We start from the raw sequence: 7,125 nt of genomic DNA, 5'->3' as shown, positions 1-7,125 counted from the left end.
CCTCTTTCACCATTCACCATTCCATTGCCCGTTGAGGAAAGGTGTTCCAAAGTGTCATGACTGTCTAAAAGAGAGATTGAATCCTCTTTACTATTGCTTAAAGTAAACAGTCATCTATTTAAGACAATAACCCCTAGTTCCTGTACTCAATACTCTGACCAGTAAAGGAAAGCATACCAAACGCCTTCTTCACTATCCTATCTACCTGCGACTCCACTTTCAAAGAGCTATGAACCTACACTCCAAGGTCTCTTTGTTCAGCAACACTCCCTATGACCTTACCATTAAGTGTACAAGTCCTGCTAAGATTTGCTTTCCCAAAATGCAACACCTCGCATTTATCCAAATTAAACTTCATCTGCCACTTCTCAGCCGATTGACCCATCTGGTCCAGATCCTGTTGTAATCTGAGGTAACCTTCTTTGCTGTCTCTATACCTCCAATTTTGGTGTCATCTGCAAACTTACGTCCAAATCATTGATATAAATGATGAAAAGTAGTGGACCCAGCACCGATCCTTGTGGCACTCCCAGAAAAGGAAACATACTTTCCACATCCAATCAGTCAAACCTCTTCACAATCTTACTTGTTTTGCTGGCAGTCAGTAAGACTGCTGAGGCTGGGGTGTGTGGACAGCTTGGGATGGTGGGGAACGAGATGCAACACTTACCAGACCAAAGCCTGGAGATCAAGTGCTGGGACTTTGGGTGTAAACATTTATGATGTCTCATCTCAAAATGTCTCACATAACATGAATTACTTAAGCTGTATTTGACTGTGTTAGAGAGATGAAAATTTAGCTTTGAAAGTATGTTCTTGGTCATAGCTTTTGAGTGTAGAAGTGTGTGTCAGTTTTTTTTAAACTTCTGCTGTTGATGTATGATTTCCAATTTAAGTACTATAATGTCTGGGAAATTAATACTTCCCTTGCATGCTCTGATTTGAAATATAATGTAGCAGTGATGATTGTTGAGGATTTGGCTGAATTTTTCTAAACCTACTTCTGTTTCAGTCCACATACTAAAATATTAATGCATATGCAGAAAATGATGTTGCTACTGAATTCATAATCCATTAAAGGAGTTAGTGAGTGTTTAAAAAAGAGGCACAAAAACCAAAATATAACCCCTGAAAATGAGAAAGGTAGCTGGCGAGAAAGCGTCATGTTGCAGCTGTACAGGACATTGGTTAGGCCACTGTTGGAATATTGTCTGCACTTCTGGTCTCCTTCCCATCGGAAAGATGTTGTGAAACTTGAAAGGGTTCAGAAAAGATTTACAAGGATGTTGCCAGGGTTGGAGGATCTGAGCTACAGAGAGAGGCTGAACAGGCTGGGGCTGTTTTCTCTAGAGCGTTGGAGGCTGAGGGGTGACCTGATGGAGGTTTACAAAATTATGAGGGGCATGGATAGGATAAATAGGCAGTCTTTTCTCTGGTGTTGGGGAGTCCAGAACTAGAGGGCATAGGTTTAGGGTGAGAGGGGAAAGATGTAAAAGAGACCTAAGGGGCAACTTTTTCATGCAGAGAGTGGTATGTGTATGGAATGAGCTGCCAGAGGAAGTGGTGGAGGCTGGTATGCAACATTTAAAGGGCATTTGGATGGGTATATGAATAGGAAGGGTTTGGAGGGATATGAGCCGGGTGCTGGCAGGTGGGACTAGATTGGGTTGGGATATCTGGTCGGCATGGATGGGTTGGACCGAAGGGTCTGTCTCCACGTTGTACATCTCTATGGCTCTTAAGTGGCCTCAAATTTGTTGCGTCATATTATATATGATGCAATGTTTTAGTGTACAGGGTAAAAAATGGGAAAGCATTCCATTTCAAATATCTAAAATCTTTGCAGAAAGAAGACAGTTATTACACAGGCAAATATATTCCTGTTATTCCTTGTTGTAACTAAATGAAAACAGAAAATACTTTTCGCACTCAGCAGGTGGATAAAGGCTGTCCAGCAAGTACAAGACTAAAATCAGGAATACCTGAATGAGTGTAGCTGTAACGTAACTCAAGAAGTTTGACACCATCAAAGACAAAGAAGCCTGTTTGGAACATAGAATATAACATTTTACATTCACTCTGATGCAGAGTGGCATCAGTATGTGCCATCCACAACACTGCAACAACTCACCAAAGGCGTCCTTCGACAGCACCTTCCAAACCTTCAACTTTCACTACCTAAAGGAAAAGGGCAGCAGATACATGAGAAAACCACCAACTATGAGTTTTCCTTCAAGCCCATGAACCATCCTGGCTTGGAACTATATCGCCATTCCTTCAATGTTGCTGGTACAAAATCCTGGAACTCCCTCCCCAGTAGGACTGTGGTAGCATCTGAGAGAGAAGAAATGAGATTAACATTTCACTCTTCATCAGTACTGTAGAAATGTACCGACTTTTAAGCAAGGCAGGGAAAGGTGGGAGGAGAAGAATTAAAAAACTATGATGGAAAGGAATGCAGGGGAAAGGTGAAACAAAGTTAAAAGGGCAAGAAACAAAGGATCTCTGCAGAGAGATCACCCAATTATTGATTTGCCTTCCCAGCATAGAGGAAGTTAGATTGTGAGCAGCAAATAAAGTACACCCAACTGAAAAGTACAAGTTAATCGCTATTGTTCCTGGAATGACTTTGTGAAAATGGAAGAAGTAAAAGGAGATGTCCTGTGCTTCTGTCAGAAAGGAAGTGGGTGTTGGGGATGATAGAAGAATGGACCACTCTGAAGAAGGGTTGTTAGACTTGAAATGTTAACTACATTTCTCTCTGCACAAATGCTGCTAGATATGCTGAATTTCTCCAGCAATTTCTGTTTTTGTTAGTGGACCACAATATTGTGACAGACCTTTTGAAATGCAGGAAAGGGACGTAAGGTAGGAATGACAGAGGGTGGTGTTTTGAATGTGGATGTTGTTGGGTTGGAAGATGCAAACCAGGGAAACCTATCATTGTACTGCGACTGTAACGGGAGTGGAAGCAGATGTTCAGGAAATGGAACAGACATTGTTGAGAGCCGTGCCAAGAAAGGTTGATACAATATTACTGGTATGAAGGATTTCATTGTTAGAACTGATGAATCTGAAGAATGAAATAGAGTCTCTTCCAAGAAATAGGGATGTGAGGTAGTCTAGTTAAGGTAGCTAACTGCGTTGATGAGCTTATTGTGAATATTGAGAGGCAATCCATCCTTGTAAGTGGGAACCGAAAAATCATGTGAGGTGGTAGAAATGGAATATGAGGAAATCGTCACTAAAATATCTTGTTCAAATTGAGATCTAGGACGTCATCAATAAATTCATCAAAGTACTTACAAGAGGAAAGGAAGAGGTCCTATGCGGTTGATACATTCTACATACTTCAGTTTTATGCAGGAGCTCATACTCATCAGGATCTCACTTAGATTCACCTTACAAAGCTTTTAAACTGAGGTGACGAGACTGAAAAGATAATGGACTTAGTGCCACCCTGTTGACAATAAATGATCTTGAATGATTTACACAGTCTTCTGTTGTTACCACGTGTTTTATTTGCTTTCTTCCTTAAATTAGAAATGCATTTTTGGTGGTCTGGATAGTGGTTGCGATATTAAGCCATACTGATGAGATTCAGTCTTTGAGTTAGCTGTTCTCAACGAGTAGCAAAGGCTTCAAAATCTCCCTCAGGATTCCTAGGATATGTGGCGAAAAAATGCTCAAGTTATGTGTTCCAGCAATTAACAGTAGCACGTATAGATGTATATAGAATAGATACGAACTCCAGGTAAGCATAGCTTCATTATGTCGTTTCTCCCTCCCCAATGCTTAAGTTCATCATTGCTTAAACTTGTTTAAGCTTGAACACTTTTGGAAAAAAAAATGTTTGGATGAGGTATGGGGATTTGCCAGAACTCATGGGAATTCACCCAACTGTTGAGTCAGTGCCTTCAGGGGAATGAGAAAAAGGAATCACCTATGATGAAAAGGTAAGTCTCATTAATGATATGGATGGAACTTTCCCTTACTTTATAGTGGTGGGGAAAAAGTCTGTATCTTGGAAGTTCAAATCATTGTCTGTATTGAACTAATTGCCAAAGGAGGAAACTGGTTTACTAAATCTAAAGTAGTTTCAGGTATGAAATCTTTGAAGATATCATCTCATTTACACTTCTTAATGTTTCATGTCAGTTATCTAAAGGGAAGACCTTAAAAAGTGCTCAGTATAACTCTCAAGATTGTAAAATGGCAATGCAAATTTTTAACCATAACATGAACCCTGAACTAATCATTTGATTGCTTCTTAATCCAGCGAAGTGGAGAATAGTGACATTTGCAGACTGATACTTTTTGTTTTGTGTCACAGGAGACAATAAAATGCTTAAATTGTATTTGCCACAGGTCTGTTCACAGCTTCTTATTGAATTTTGTGTGGGTGGATGGTTGGGTTTTTTTTTGCGGTCAGGTTTTTTTTTGAGTTGAAATGCTTTGTATTATTAAGAACAGTAGATAAAGAGGTTTCACAAATGAAGTTGCATCAGAGAAAATAGCATTTGCCCAGCTGATTGCCCCAGTTCTAGGAAACCTGCGCAGAATTGCTTTTAGGTTGAGAAACTCACTGCTAAAATAGTGCTTTCTACACTGCGGTTCTGACCATCACTATGTACTGAAGCTGACTTTCAAACATTGATTGGGTAGTGCCTACCTTTGATAATATGGAAAAGTGGGCGGCACGGTGGCACAGTGGTTAGCACTGCTGTCTCACAGCGCCTGAGACCCGGGTTCAATTCCCGACTCAGGCGACTGACTGTGTGGAGTTTGCACGTTCTCCCCATGTCTGCGTGGGTTTCCTCAGGGTGCTCCGGTTTCCTCCCACAGTCCAAAGATGTGCGGGTCAGGTGAATTGGCCATGCTAAATTGCCCGTAGTGTTAGGCAAGGGGTAAATGTAGGGGTATGGGTGGGTTGCGGGTCGGTGTGGACTTGTTGGGCCGAAGGGCCTGTTTCCACACTGTAGTAATCTAATCTAAATTAAAGCCTTACCAATTGGAGTAAATTATGTAAACTCAACAAGTAATTTCTAGTTAACATCTGCCTGATCTCAGACGGGTTGCTGCTCAGTATGGGGAGCATCGCAGCCGGATTCATGGTAAGTGCTGGACTTCGAGACTCAAGTGGCCAAGTGTAGAACCCCAAAGCCTCCAGAGAAATAACAAGAGCTAAGCAGGACAAAAGCAAAGTCGAACACTGTCGGGCCTTGACTTATGTTAAGCACAGGCTGAGAAGAAGGGGAGCACACTACACCAACAGTTCTTTCTGTGGCCAAAAAAAGGTAGCAACCTTAGAACTTTGGGTTTAGTTGTAAGATCTACATTGATTATAATTATAGTCTGAGACAGTCATTTGCAATACAAATGTAACTATGCTGGTAATCCAGCTAATTTTCTGAATATGAGTTCAAACTCCACCAAGGTACTTGGTGAAATTTAAATTCAATAAAAATCTGGAATTAAAAATTCATCAAATGGGTGACAACTATCAGTTGTCATAAAAGCCCATTTGGTTCACAGATGTCTTTTTACCTGCTCTGGCCTATATTTTATTCCAGACACATAGCAATGTGGTTGATTCTTAACTACCCTTCCAGCAATAAATGCTGGCTAACCTTTGATGCCTACATCCCATGACTGAGTCACACAAAACATCTGAAAGTTTGCTATTCTTGACTAGTTACACGACCCAATCCAGGTAAGAATATGTTTTCACAAAATTTTACAAAACGTATAAAGTTTATCACAGTAATCTTTTTCTTTAGTACTTGTAATCAAAGCAGTGGTTTTACAGTCTATCCACTTTAGTATACCAGTTCACAATACTGACTGGGTACAGGTCTCCTGTACTGTTCTATTGACTGAATTTCATCTTCAGTTATTGATCTTTCATCTTGTGTAATGAAACACTAAAACTCAGGGCTTTTTATCTCTTACTGGCCAATATCCGTGTGCATGATCAGAGCTATAATGAACTCTGATTGGTTTAATCGTGTATCATCAATCTAAGATTTGCTGAACAAAAATGCCCAATTCCTGATTAGAGTCAGAGATGTACAGCATGGAAACAGACCCTTCAGTCAACTCATTCATGCTGACCAGATATCTTAATCTAATCTAGTCCCATATGCCAACACTTGGCCCATATCCCTGTAAACCCTTCCTATTCATATACCCGTCAAGATGCCTTTTAAATGTTGTAATTGTACCAGCCTCCACCACTTCCTTTGGCAGCTCATTCCACACATGCACCAACTTCTGTTTGAAAATGTTGCCCTTTCGGTCCCTTTTAAGTTTTTCCCCTCTGACCTTAGACCTATGCCTTCTAGACCCCCTCCCTCCAGGAAATGACCGTGTCTATTTACCCTATCCATGCCCCTCATGATTTTCTAAATCTCTAAGGTCACCCCTCATCCTCCAGTGCTCCAGGGAAAACAGCCCCAGCCTATTCAGCCACTCCCTGTAGCTCAAATCCTCTAATTTTGGCAACGTCCTCGTAAATCTTTTCTGAACCCTCTCAAGTTGCACAACATCCTTCCGATCAGAGAAAGACCAGAATTGCACACAATATTCCAAAAGTGTTTTTTTAATGTAATTTGTTCAAGACTCCACCGCCTCTGGCAATATTCCAAAAATGGCCTGACCAATGTTCTGTACAGCCGCAATGTGACCCTCCCAACTCCTGTACTCAATACTCTTGTCCAATAAAGGAAAGCATACCAAACACCACCTTCATTATCCTATTTACCTGTGACTCTACTTGCAAGGAATTATGAACCTGCACTCCTAGGTCTCTTTGTTCAGCAATACACTCCCTAGGACCTCACCATTAAGTCCTGCTCTGATTTGCCTTTCCAAAATGCAGCACATTTATCTAAATTAAACTCTATCTGCCACTCCTCAGCCCATTGGCCCATCTGATCAAGATCTCTGTGTTCTGAGGTAACCTTTTTCGCAGTTCATTACACCTCCAATTTTGGTGTATCTGCAAACTTACTAACTATACTTCCAATGTTCATAGCCAAATTATTTATATAAGTGATGAAAAGCACCTAGCACCTTGGTGTTCACATGTTAATCATTTTGTAAGTTTACGTTTTCTCTGACAGC

Source organism: Hemiscyllium ocellatum, chromosome 36 (genome assembly GCF_020745735.1).
Source record: "Hemiscyllium ocellatum isolate sHemOce1 chromosome 36, sHemOce1.pat.X.cur, whole genome shotgun sequence".
Classification (NCBI taxonomy): domain Eukaryota; kingdom Metazoa; phylum Chordata; class Chondrichthyes; order Orectolobiformes; family Hemiscylliidae; genus Hemiscyllium; species Hemiscyllium ocellatum.
This window is presented reverse-complemented; position numbering follows the sequence as displayed.